The 14,441-nt window shown below is 35.6% G+C and overlaps 1 long non-coding RNA gene and 1 pseudogene across 1 annotated transcript; one reads left to right on the top strand and one right to left on the bottom strand.

Moving 5' to 3' along the window:
• Positions 1–1,244: 1,244 nt before the first annotated feature.
• On the bottom strand, positions 1,245–6,331 carry LOC132642859 (uncharacterized; annotated as a pseudogene).
• A 4,607-nt stretch (positions 6,332–10,938) lies between these two features.
• LOC132642858 (uncharacterized) lies at positions 10,939–13,594 on the top strand. The gene is made up of 3 exons (XR_009583357.1): positions 10,939–11,296; positions 12,234–12,286; positions 13,230–13,594. It is a non-coding gene; the product is annotated as an uncharacterized LOC132642858 (long non-coding RNA).
• The last annotated feature ends 847 nt before the right edge of the window (positions 13,595–14,441 follow it).

Genomic DNA, 14,441 nt, shown 5'->3' with positions numbered 1-14,441 from the left:
TATATGGTTTATAAAGGTATTATTCTGCACGCCTATAACATTCATATGGAAGTGTCAAAAATACTTATATTTGCTTGATGGCTGAAAGTATAATTTATTGTTTGTTTATCCACAAAGAGGATGTCTGTGGAGATAATAGAATACTTGCACCACAGGTCCCTCCAATTTGCCAATTTTGGGGTTTGCTTTTAAGATACATGAGGATTACAATACATGGCCTAAAACCTAAATGTTAAATTATAGTTCAAGCAAATTCTATGATTAATATTCGAATACAAAGATTAGAGAGGGTGAAATAAATATCTGTTTGCTTCGTCTTTGGGTAACTTAATTAATAACGTAGTGGGAAAATGGTATACTTATCTTCAAAGAGTTGAATGATTATAATGCATATGTTTAAAGAGAACACAAAAATAGATTACATATTAGCGATGACAAAGAAAGAAATGAGAATAGAGTAAATTAACAATGGATTTTGTTAATTAAATATGACTTCAAGATACAACATTAAAGAAAAAGTAATGGTCATGCGCGCACACAGCATTGCAGTTGCAATTAGGGCTGGGCATAGTATGGTTCAAACCGAAAAAACCGACCGAACCGAATCGAAATTAATTTTGGTTTCGGTTTTTCGGTTATTTATAAGATTTCAATAATTCGGTTCGGTTTTCGGTTTGTGCAAAAATTAAATCGGTTAAACTGAAAAATCGAATTTTAACAAGCCTTTTTTTCTTGAAACATATATTATACATATATATTGGGCTTCTGCTCATAAATAATAAACTAAAAGGCCCAAATCCCAATCCCAATATAAAATTATCCAAGTCCAACCCAATTATAATTATTGACACGGTATCCACAAGCAACAACTATCCTGGTTACAGCCTTTTGCATTCTGGCAATGATATGGTAGCACTTATTCCTACTGGCTGATACGTGAAATTGATCCAGATCTTCCTTGTAATGTTTCATACTACCTGGATTTTTTGGAAGTGTTTTTTGAATGTGAGTTTTGGTAGTTATAGTTTCAGCATGCAGCGATGATACTATCAGTTCATTTCTTTTCACATTTGTGGACTTGTTTAAGCTTCTTACTTGTTGCCTTTTAATCATTGATTTGATGGTTTAATTGGGTTTTCCTATTTCAGTGTTTATTTCTTGGGCTACTGTTTATACTTTTGCCTTCATGGTTGACATTACAATATTAAGAACTTCGTGTAGCTAAAGATTGGACAGAGAGAAGATAATAAAATGATTGTCATTTGGTTTCTGTTAAATTGACACTTAACCATGTCATACATATCTAAACTGAAAAAACCGACCGAAAAAACCGAACCGAACTTGCAAAAACCGAATCGAACCGAAGTTATTTCAGTTCGGTTTCGGTTCCTATTTTTTACAAACTGAAAACCGAAAAACCGAACCGAATTTGTGAAATCGAACCGAACCGACCGAACGCCCAGCCATAGTTGCAATTGCACATCTAACTCATCAGCAGCATACAAAAGTCATTTGACAAAGTACATGTAAACTCAGACTACCTTGTTACCAATAAACAAGGTAACAATTATATGTGATCATTGACCAGTAAGTATATTCAAATTAGTGAATATAACTTCAAAATTATCAACTTTTGCCTCATGAAGAGTACAACAAAAATTACTATCTAAGAAGTAGGGACTGCATTACGCGAGACCATCAAAGGAGGTCGACAATGAGATGTACCTTGGGAACTACTCTATTCACATAAGGCAGCCCACATAATGAGCTTGAGGATATTTCTCTTTCAATTGTGGCCATTGAACAAATAACTGATCAACAATACGTAGATTGTAAAGAAGCAAACCGCTCAAAGAAAGTCTCCTGACTCTTGCAATGCTCTCCACATAGAAAACAGATGACCACCTTATTCCCAAGACCTGAATTATAAAGTTTCATTAGCACCTGAAAATGACAGCTTGAGGTTGAAAGTAAAAAACGACAGCACCTATTCACACAGGGTATTGGAAGGGTCGTACACCAAGGGGGTATAATGTACGCAACATACCTGACGCAAGCCTGAGGATTTACCCAATGCTACTTCTCGCTACATCAAAGTTTGACAGGAAATGGTTGATTCACCCGTCACAGAGTTATCAAGGTCTTGGTCTTGGTCACTACCCAGTGTAATCCCACAATAGTGGGGTCTGGGGAGGGTAAGATGTACGCAGCCTTACCCCTCCTCCTTTATCCGGGCTTGGGACCGGCAATGTTTCCGATTGACCCTCGGCAACCCTCCTCCTTTATCCGGGCTTGGGACCGGCAATGTGAGCGAGCTCACACAGACAGAGTTATCAAGGTCAATGACTCAATATGATTGTGAAACATCTAGTCCATTACCGGCTTATTAACTTTTTTCTCTCCCTCTTCATGTATGTAGTCTTGCTTATTTTTATCTCTTTATTATTTTTATAATAGAGGAAGGGCAAATGGTGGTTGGAGTATGATAGGACTACTAAAATAAGCTCGACTTTTGGTAACTAGAGTCTCAATAACACCTACCATGATGCCCCAAAAGTGAATATAGAAATGGTCAAACGACTAATGTACATTTTATGGACTTTGTATAGTTAAAAGTTAAGTGGGATTTGTTCAGAAATCGAGCTCTTATGAGCCTGATATCCGAAATCAGGAATATAACAGATATGATCCAAGTGCAACCTCAAACTTATTTGGATCAAGCACTTCAACATGCAATTTATTCATACTGAAGAAATAAATTAAAAAAAAAAAAAAAAACAGAAATATCAATCCGTAACGCACGAACCTTAAAACAGAAGGCAATTACACATAGTGGAACACATGTTCCTGGGCCATTGCACAAGATCTGGGATAGAAAAAAATAGATAAATCAGTTAAGCAGGATGTTAAAAGGAAAAGGAATATGGAAATGTGGAAAAGCTGCATTAGGAGAGGGGTTTTTGCAAGAAAGTAATATGAAGTAAGTTTGTCTGATACCACTTTGGGTCTGATCTTGATCATCAACCACAACGCATGTGCAATGGCAATCATTGTCGTCCCAACGGAGGTATATATGATTGACCAACTTCCCGACTCCGATATATCTGCATGAATTCAGCTCTTCCTACTACATCAGCTCCTGCCTAGATTAAAAGGCGAACCTGTTAATATACACAATACCAGGGATAAATCAAAATTAATAAATTGTGGCTCAATCTAAAGCTAGTTGGGTTCAGCTACATGAATTCTTTGTATCCATTATGCTCTATAAAGGCTCAACATTCAGAGATCCGCAAAGTTCACTATCTTTACAAGGGCCGATAACCTACACCAAACCTCTTCCTTTATCTAAACTATAACATCAAAATAATTTAGAGGGGGGAATATAGAGTAGACAACCTACTAGGTGGAATATGTTGTGGTAGAAAGAGAGGCACTTTAAGAAAACGAACTTTTCTCCTAACCTGGAATTGATGATTCCAGAGTACCTAGAAAGGTAAGATCATTGTTGATCTCTGAGAACAAAGCAGAACCATAGGACAAATGATCTGTGTGCTTGTTCTTGTTCTGCATCATCAATTGGAAAGAAACAAGCTTTTGGATGAGAAGAGACAGCACGGAACAACGGACTGTTACATTTGTACAAGGTGGCACCCTCTAGTTGCCTGGTCTCTTCAACCCAAAGTTAATAATAAAAAAATAGGCAGAATACCTAAACTTAGCACAAATTATTAGTTGCCCACCTAAACTATTAGTAGTCCTAATTACCCTCCTGAACTTGGCTATTTGATAGCCTTTACCCCCCTAGATGCTGATGTAGCAAAGAGCATGCCAAGTTTAGGGGTAAATTTGCTTCATCTATATGGGCAACTATGTTAACATACATATAATTATCTGAGGGTCCAACCCATAAAGCCTGTTACTGTCCACTTCTAACACCCACCAAAGCATTAAGTGTATACTGCCACCATATGTTAAAGTGGATTTACATAATGTATGGAGCACAATATCCCTTGCTCTACTCTTTCTTTTCACTTCCACTTTAAGCATCTACCAATCCATATGTGAATCCACTAGTATAAGTTCATGTAATTACCTCAAAGCCACCAAAACCACAAGAACTGTAGGTCAAATAGCAACGGAAAACTAAACAAGCCACCCACCACTCCGTTATAATTGAAAGATACTTACTGGGAAAACAAAACAGCATTGGGATAGGTCAAGATACTTGGCTTTGGTTGAAATCTAGGAAAAGAATAGGTTGATTAACAATTACTGGAAAGACAGGCAATGCATAGAAAACTTATCAAGGTAGAGCACAAGCTGGATGTCAGACTCAATTATATCTTCGTATTAGAGAAGATAGAGCTTCTCTCCCTGGAATCAATAATATTTTCGTATCTTGCAGCCTTAAACTAAGACTTCAGTGATTTCAATTAATAAGTTGTAAGCTAGCTCAAACAGAATGTATGGAGCACATGAATTTTCGAAACCACGCAAGTACTAAACATTTTGAGGATGTCGAATGTAAGTTAAGCATTCATTATTTCCTAATTTACACCATAGGCAAACAAAGTTTGTTGACTGTATATGTTACCAAACTAAAATTCAGTAACTGGGGTTAGTTAGATTCATTAAAGTGATCAAATCAATGTCTTTCAAACTACTTCTCTAGAGAAAATGTCTCCTAGTCATTTGCACTTTAATGCAAAAAACTTTTTCCTTCTTCGGTCAGAGAAGCAAGCAAACATATATTACATTCCACTTTCATGTTACCTTTTAATTGTAATAGGCTGTCGTGAATACCATTCAAATTGACCCAGCAAAACAACACGAACAGAATATAACGATCAATGAAAATAAAACTACTGTAACATACCTTATCAACCAAAGAATCCTCATACACGCGTGCCTTCTGGAGACTCATATTATCTGTAGCAGCAGCAATATAAAACCTTGGCTTAAACCTCTCCTTCTGAAGCACATTTAATAAATTCAGCATTTCTGCCGTGTGACCACCTATATAATAACAATCAAACTTTCAGAAAATTAGAACAATGAGATAAACAAAAGACAGCAAAACCAAGAAAGATACTCCATCCGTCCCATTTTACGAACACTTTGACTGGGCACAGAGTTAAAAAAAGAAAGAAATATTTTTTAAATTTGAAGTTTGAAATCCTGGCCACAGGTCCCAGGATCGTAACCTGGCTCTGATACCACCACATTGTGAGATTCCACTGGATATGTTGTTGTTGGTCTAAAATAATTAGTAGATATTTGTGTAGCTATAAATCAATCTCATTAAGGGGTCCTTTGGTAGGATGTACTAGATAAAATAATACACGTATTAGCTTTGGTATAATTAATCCCTTGTTTGGTAGTGTTTTTCAAACTACATGTATTAGTTATACACCCTATTCAGTACAATTCTTATATATACATAGCAAACCGTGGTATTAGCAATACAAGGATTATTAATACATGGATAAGTATGGTTAAAGACAGAACTGCCCTTAATACACCAAACCAAGCAGTGAATAAGAAATAATTCAAGCATTACTAATACACCATCTTCAGTACTATTCTTGTACACTCTACCAAACGACTCTTAAGGACTCGTTTGGTACGAGAGATAAGGGATAATTAATTCCGGGATTAAATTTGAAACGAGTTTCTCCCATGCTTGGTTGAGATACCTAATCCCGGGATCAGTTACCCCAAATTGTAGTATACTTTTTATCCATGTGGGAGGGTGGAATAACAATCCCGGGATAATTAATCCTGGGATAACTTGTTCCCCAACAAACGACCCCTAAGTGTAAAATGCAAAGTTTAAGTTAAATTGTATCATTCTTTTTGGGACAAACTAGAAAGGAAAATGCATCACATAAATTAAAACAGAGCGAATATAACATGCTAAAAAATCAGACCTGAACCCAAAACAATAAGGGTACTGAGAGGTTGTGCTGAATTTGGATTGCTTCTCTGATATACAAAATATAAAATTCTAACTATAGTGACCACACCAATAGTTACAAGAAGTACCAAAAGATTTGATGATGACATGGTAGAGAGGTAAAAGCTCCCTTTCTCCATTTCAAGAATCTGCATGCAAAAGAAAACATTTTTTTTTTAATTTCACTGTAACATGTCATATATATATATGCTTCAAGGAAAATTCAAATGCCAATTCACTAATATGAACATTAATGAGTAGATATAGAATTAAACTTAAACCTTAATGTTAATCTTTTAATATCAGAGTGATATCCAAAGAATGACAAAAGAAATTGGGTTTTGGGTGAAAAGCATTTGGTGAATTTAGGGATTTTTTATTTGAATAAAGTTTAATATATGGAAAATATTTGAAACCGAACAAACAAGCAACCAAAAAAAAAAATCATGCTTAAAATGCAAGAGTTATTATAAGTAAATAATTTTTTATCATTTCTTATTTAAAAAATTTAAAAAGATAAGTACATATTTCAAGGAATGTTAAAAAAAAAAAAAAAAAAGGAATGTTAATGTGTTTGCTTTTTTACTTTTATGTGCGAATAAATATTTTCAAACAAAATGTTATTCTCTTTTTAAGTTTCATAAAATTGATTACATAAGAACTTTCGATTAGTATTCTAACTTGTCTTTTAGTTATTCTACTTTATATTTGGTTATTGTAATGGGGAACCATGATTGCTTGTCTCCACATGATGTGATAATTGGGAGTACCTTAGAAGCAATCATGGTAGTTACTAACTTGTTGAGTGAAGCAAAAATAATAATTAAAAAAAATGGAGATATACGAATTAATTTGGTGAAAATCGGTTAAGTTTATCTACTTAATGGCCTTCCCAAAGCTAAACATAATTTTTATGCCAACTTGAAAATTTATATGTTAGCCACTAATTATTTCCTCATAAATTTATTTATATAAATTAAAAAGACGTATAGATCGAATTGAAGCCCAAAATAAATCAGTGCACAATATGTTCAACGATCTCTATTATAATTTATAAGTGACGGTTTACATGAAAAATAGCAGTACACGTAACCTTGAATTCTTAGGTCGGCCTCTAGTTATAGTCCATAAATAGGTAGATCAGTAACATAAAAAACAAGCTTTATTACCTTTTTATAACAGGTTAAAATAATTATTAATAGTATAAAGGGATAATACCCTCTTTGGTCCTTAAATAATTGATGAATTCTGATTTTGATTCATGTAATATTTGATTCAATGCATTTAGCCTTTAATTAACTTGTGTAATTGTCACGACCCAACTCCGTAGGCCGTGACTAGTGCCCGAGTTGGGCACTCTAACGAACTTATCCAATTCGAATCACATTCAGATAGCATATATTGGCACAATTGTCACACGCTGCCTTAAATTATATCAAACTATCTCAGACACATTTCAGCACAACCAGATGCATATACATATATCAAAAGCCGACAAGGCTATCAAATGGCACAACGGCCCCAAAACATATACAAAATGCACGCCGACAAGGCTGCCATAACGAGTAGGATCATACAAACACATCTGAGCAGAAGTAGGCATACACACCCACAAATACGTCTACAGACCTCTAAACAGACCAACCGAAACATATGGCGGGACAGGGCCCCGCCGTACCCCTGAACAAATGTATACATATGTGACGAACGAACATATGTACCAAAATGTAGGCTCTGGAATGAGAAGAGCACTCCAAACAGCAAAAGGAGTGTCCTAAACTGGTGGATCCCCAAACTGTGTGTCTGTACCTGCGGGCATGAAACGCAGCCCCCCGAAGAAAGGGGGTCAGTACGAAATATGTACTGAGTATGCAAAGCAGAAAATACAGAAACAAATCTGAGGCATAAACGAAATAGTAGTACAGAACATAAGTATAAATTCAACATATCAAAATGTTTATTTTAAAACATAAGTCATGCGTAGGGTACAGAAGAATATGGTCGCCCGCTCGTCGATGGCGCCATAACACCAGAAAGTTTCAAATCTCCGTATCTCCGTCACATATCATAGCACAGCATAACACCAAATATAAGTGGAATCCGACCCTCTTTGGCGAGTAGCTCGGTGAACCATAAACACAGCATAACTCCGGAGTATATCAAAGTGCGCACGACAACAGAACCAGCCCGGGACTCGGCGAAGGGAAATAACAGAATGCACGAGTAGAGTCGCGAGTAGTCATATGCATAAAATCATTATCATAACCTCAAACATAAGTAAAATGATCATACTTGCAAATCGAAGTAATAGTTATATCAAATTCTTTCAAAAGTTCTCCGAAGTACATAAAAGAACGTCGCGGGACCCACGGACAGGTATTTATCCGAGTCGGGCCCGCCTATGGAAATCATACTCATCATAGGCCATGCAAACTCATACGAAAATATCAAAACAATCCGAGCCTTTATGCGAAAGATATGACATTCAAAAATTTCGAAATTCTTTAAAGTGAAACCTTTTTATACAAAGTTCGGAAGGCGATTATTTCAAAGACGTAATGGTTCATACTTTTATCAAATCATACATAAGAGTGCCAAGGAATATTTATAGATCATATCGTGCTCGGCTTTCGAATCTTAGAATTTTCCTCAAGGCTTATAATCTAGCCTATCGAAAACTAAGGCATGCCAAAAGAAAGAAGGATTGGGCTTTACATACCTTTAGCGTTTAGTCGTATTATAACTTGTACTTGCTGCCCAATAGTACTTATCCTATATCAAGATATCAAGAGCTACAATTAGTCTACGAGGGAATTCAATATGTATTTTAGCGTTAACAATCCCTTTCAAACATTTAGACGACGTTTCGTTCGCATTCAAACCAACTACATACAACCAATCCAACATCAATAATCATATGTTCAATACTAATCCGGACAACCCACATAACATTCCAAATATCCCACATTCACAACATTCCATAACGATTCACATACGGCCACTACATTCTCAAGTTACTCCTAATAATCCGTAGCCTTAACGTTTTCGTGTAACAACTTTACAACAACCCAAACAACGTAAATACAATATATATATTCTTAACTATCATTAGTCTTTCCAATTTAAAGAAGACAACATGTCCAAAACAGTCCCTAATCAACAACACGCCCAAAACAGTCCCTAACCAACAACATAAAGGTGCCCGGAATTCTTGCAAACGTTTACCAACATACCAAGCAAACCACATATGATTCTTACACATTATTTCATGTCTTCGTTTCATATAATTTCAGTAAAATACGACCAACAGTCACACGATAAATATATCACCAAATTCGTACGCAAATAGCTACATTGTCGACACTATAACCTTACAACGACAACAACACATTTAACAACATTACCTTTACGATTCTTGGAACTGTTTTAGCATCATTTTCATTCTTACAACAGCCCACAAACCATTTCAATTTCAACTTGAATCATTAAACTTCACTTTCACTATATGTTCATAACAACATTCAACACTCAACATACACAAATTCACTTTTAACACTAAAAACGTCCACGGTTTTGGACTGCTTGTATACTTCAACATAATTCATTTCTTTAACACCTAAATTCACATTTTCAACATGCATACAATACACCACAATTTCCATAACAACAACAATCAAAATGTGACACAAAACAGTCCCTAAATCCCTCTAAAACAGTCCCCTCACACGGCTTCAACACAACTACAACAACTTCATGATTTTCATCCATTTATCCATACTACAACACATTCAATCCATTTCCAATACATGTACAAGAAGATTAAACATGATTCCATTAAAGCCTACAACACACGGCTCATTTAAATTTTAAGAAAAACAGTCCAATACCAACTTGCAACATCATAAACCAACTTCTACAATCTTTGTTCATTTCCATATGTTGACACACATTCAATTCATCAACAATACATGCAAAATGAAACCAACCATGGCTTCACCAAGCTCACGGCTCACCCCCTACTTCAACCACAACAACAATCCAACAACAACATGTATGAACTATACATTCAAATCATCATGCAACACAAGAACAATAAGCATTCTTACCTTACAACTTGTTCTTCAACCTTAGCCGAATCTTCAACACTATTGAAATGCTACCCCTCCTTGTTTCCTTCCAACAACTACTACACTTTCTTATGCACTTGGTAAGGAGTTGAATTGATGAAGAAACTGATTTTTTTGGAGCAAAACTTGGAGCTCATTCTCGGCCAGCCATGGCCGAGAGCTTCTCTCTCTCTCTATATGTTCTTAACTTGTAAATGTTGAAAATGATGTAGTGAGTTGATTGTGAATCAAATTTTTTTACATTATGTATTCACTCCATGTTTTGGCCATGTGTACCACACTAACTTGGTGTTATATCCCGTAATTTTATACGTCGAGTTATTCGCAAAAGAATCGACTCAAGTTAAAGACGGGATCATTTTCGGGCACGAAGTAGAAATCTTTAATTTCCGGTTTCTATTAGAACATAAATTGTTTGTAAATTTATTTAGAGTAGAAATATTATTGGAAACTAGGAGCTAGTTAATTGTGATTAGATTATTAAGTAATAATTATTGGTCAATTAAAAATTAATTAATTTAATTATTATAAGTGGGCCCCACCCGTTTAAAAAAAACGAAAAAGACAAGAGAGGAAACTTACTTTAATTAGGTGTATTCCACGTGTAGGATTGATGTAAAACATCAAAGTGACTCATATTAATATAACTTGATGATCTGTTGCTACCTTAAGGCTTGTGCAATTCATTTATACTATATAGGGGAAGTGGACCCCACGATTCAAATGCTTTGGAATTAATTAGGCATAGTGCTTGAGTCAAAGTCATCTTTTTGATAAGTGAACTGAATGTAAGCAGCTAATTCCATGTATGGAAAAGATCAACCGTGCTCCCAAACACCTATAAATATTTTTAAAAAAATTCCATGGTCATAAAAAAAAAAATATAGATGCCACATAGGAGGGCACGTGTAAACAGCAAGGGCAGCACCTGAATACACATTTGATGACTAAGTGGATCCATTATTTCATTCACAAAAATTGGAATTTGAGAGAGAAGCAATTTGTTTCACAAAGTGAGCTAGAGAGAAGGACTCTCGGCCATGGTTGCTCTTAGTTGAGCTCAAAACTTTGATAACAAATAAAATGGTTTCTAAGGTGCTACATACATTCAAAGGGGGTGGCAGCATGAATTTAATTCTTGGAGCAACAAGAATACTTGCAATCTTAATCTACAAAATGCAATAACGTTAGGTGTTCTCAATTTGCTAAGGTAAGATTCAATCCTTTCTACACATTTCGGTGGATGTTTAGACTTGTATAATTGATAGATGTGTGTTGAATATGAAGTGTTATATATGTTGATATTGGAATTCAAGTTGAGCCGTGTAGTAAGATTATGTGGAGTAAGGATGGTGAATAAATTTTAAGTTGTATCATGGTTGTCGTTATCATAGATTATATAGTAAAAGAATGAAAGAATTAGATAGTTAAGATTTAATTATCCCTAACATGTTTTAGAAATGGTTAGTCTTTGTATGAGTTGGTGGATGTGGAATTAATTGCTTGAACCGTGTATGGACTGTTTTAAGCTAGCAAGGATGGGTTAATTTTAATTGATATTTTGGTTGTTGTAATCATGGACTATGTAATGAGAATGAAGGAATTTAATGGTTAGAGTTGGAGTTAAAATTGTTGTGGGTTGTTGTAAGGATTATAAAGATAATAATGTGGTTTACTTGCATATGAATAGATGATGTGGTGTCGTGTGGCTGCTGTGGTATTTCCCTGAAATTTGCTGAAAAGATTGCATGAAATAAAGTATAAGAAGTGTATATGGGCTGCTTGGTGTATTGTAAGCGTTCGTTAGAATTTCGGGCATCGTTATGTTATAGTTGGGGGCTGTTTTGATATGTTGTTGTTCTTGTTGAAATAAAAGAATTGTATTGTGACGTTATAATGGATGGGGCTGTTTTAGAACTTGTTGTAATGTTACGATAGTTTTCTTGCATATAGAGGTTGATGTTGTTGCTGTGTTGTTGTACTCTATGGATGTGAAGAGAAAGAATGATTAGCAATGTTAGCTTGTAGCACTAGTTGGTTTGAATGCGAACGAAACGTCGTCTAAATGTTAGAAAGGAATTGTTAACGTTAAAATACATATGGAATTCCCTCGTAGACTAATCATAGCTCTTGATATCTTGATATAGGATAAGTACCATTGGGCAGCAAGTACAAGTTATAATACGACTAAACGCTAAAGGTATGTAAAGCGCAACCCTTCTTTCTTTTGGCATGCCTTAGTTTTCAATAGGCTACATTACGAGCCTCGAGGAAATTCTAAATTCGAAATCCGAGTACGTTATGATCCTTATATATATTCCTTGGCACTCTTATGTATGATTTGATGAAATATGAACCATTATGTCTTTGAAATAATCGCTTTCCGAACTTTGCATAAAAAGGTTTCACTTTAAAGAATTTCGTAATTTGTGAACATCATATCTTTCACAGAAAGGCTCGGATTGCTTCAGTATTTTTGTAGAAGTTTATATGGCATATAATGATGAGTATATTTTCCATAGGCGGGCCCGACTCAGGTCAATACCCGTCCGTGGGTCCCGCGACTTTCCTTTATGTAATTCAGACGACTTTTGAAAGAATTTGGTATGATTATCATTTCGAATTTCAAGTATGGTCATTTACTTATATTTGAGTCTATGATAATGATTTTATGCATATGGTTACTCATGACTCTGCTCGTGCGTTCTGTTATATCTTTCGCCGGTTCCCGGGCCGGTTCTGTTATCGTGCGCGCTTTGATATACTCCGGAGTTATGCTGTGTTTATGGTTCACCGAGCTACTCGCAAAAGAGGGTCGGGTTCCACATATATTTGGTGTTATGCTGTGTATGGCGTTATGTTGTGATGTGATATGTGACGGGGATACGGAGATTTGAAACATTCTGGTGTTATGCTGTGTTATGGCGCCATCGACGGGCGGGCGACCATATTCTTCTGTACCCTACGCATGACTTACATATTTTTGAAAGTAAACAAATTTTGATATGTTGGATTTATACTTATGTTCTGTACTACTATTTCGTTTATGCCTCAGATTTGTTTCTGTATTTTCTGCTTTGCATACTCAGTACATATTTCGTACTGACCCCCTTTCTTCGGGGGGCTGCGTTTCATGCCCGCAGGTACAGACGCACAGTTTGGTGATCCACCAGTTTAGGACACCCTCTTCTGCTGTTTGGAGTGCTCCTCTTATTCCGAAGCCTACATTTTGGTATATATACTTGTTTGATGCATATGTATATATTTGTTCAGGGGTACGGCGGGGCCCTGTTCCGCCATATGATCCGTTTGGTCTGTTTAGAGGTCTGTAGACGTATTTGTGGGTGTGTGTGCCTACTTCTGTTCAGATGTGTTTGTATGATTCTATTCACTATGGCAGCCTTGTCGGCGTGCATTCGTATATGTTTTGGGGCCATTGTGCCATTTGATAGCCTTGTCGGCTTTTGGTATATATATGCATATGTATATGGTTGTGTTGAAATGCGTTTGAGACAGTTTGCTATAATTTAAGGCAGCATGTGACAATTGTGTCAGTATATGCTATCTGTATGTGATTCGATTTGAATGAGTGTGTTACGAATTGATATGTTTGTCTGTCTGGGTGTCCATGTAGGGCACCAGTCGCGGCCCACGGGGTTGGGTCGTGACACTTGGGTCAAGAATCTTTGACCATTCCATTATTCTACACGGCCAAACATGGCTTTAAATAATGGACTGATTTTTTTTTTTTTGTTCCCAATCCCACTTAATAATCCAATTATGATTAGTTTAATCCCAATTTTCCATTAATATTTCAATGCCAAACGAAATTTGTAGTTAAATTGTGACTTGAAACGAAACCGGAAGTTAAAGTCTCTACTTCGTATCTTGAGATAGTCTTGTCTTTAACTTGTCGCGTTTATTTTAAAACGTCCCAATGTACGGAAATATGGGTTATAACAGTAATATAGGAAATATCGTATATACAATTTTAAAATTGATTATCCTAAAAATGAATTAACAATGTAAATTTAACGTAACACATGAGTTATTAAATAGTTTAACAGTTCATAGTTCATTAATCTTTTTTAAAACTCGCAATCATAGGATCAAAAGTGCATGTTGCAATTAATTGAAGGTTATATACGCTTAACCATGAATCATAAATCAGATAATTATCTGACAACTGAGGGACCAAAAATGATGTTGTCCCTAAGTATGAATATTCTTATACTAATAATAAAAGTTAAATCCAAAAATGAAATCCCAAGTTTGTTACCTATTTTCACGTTATGCTAATTTTACCATCAATGATGTACTAAATTATCCAAAGATGGAGATTTAGTCAGCCTCCC

The sequence above is a fragment of the Lycium barbarum genome, chromosome 5, assembly GCF_019175385.1.
Source record: "Lycium barbarum isolate Lr01 chromosome 5, ASM1917538v2, whole genome shotgun sequence".
Classification (NCBI taxonomy): Eukaryota; Viridiplantae; Streptophyta; class Magnoliopsida; order Solanales; family Solanaceae; genus Lycium; species Lycium barbarum.
The sequence above is the reverse complement of the archived record's forward strand: the minus strand, read 5'-3'. Positions and strand labels throughout refer to the sequence as shown.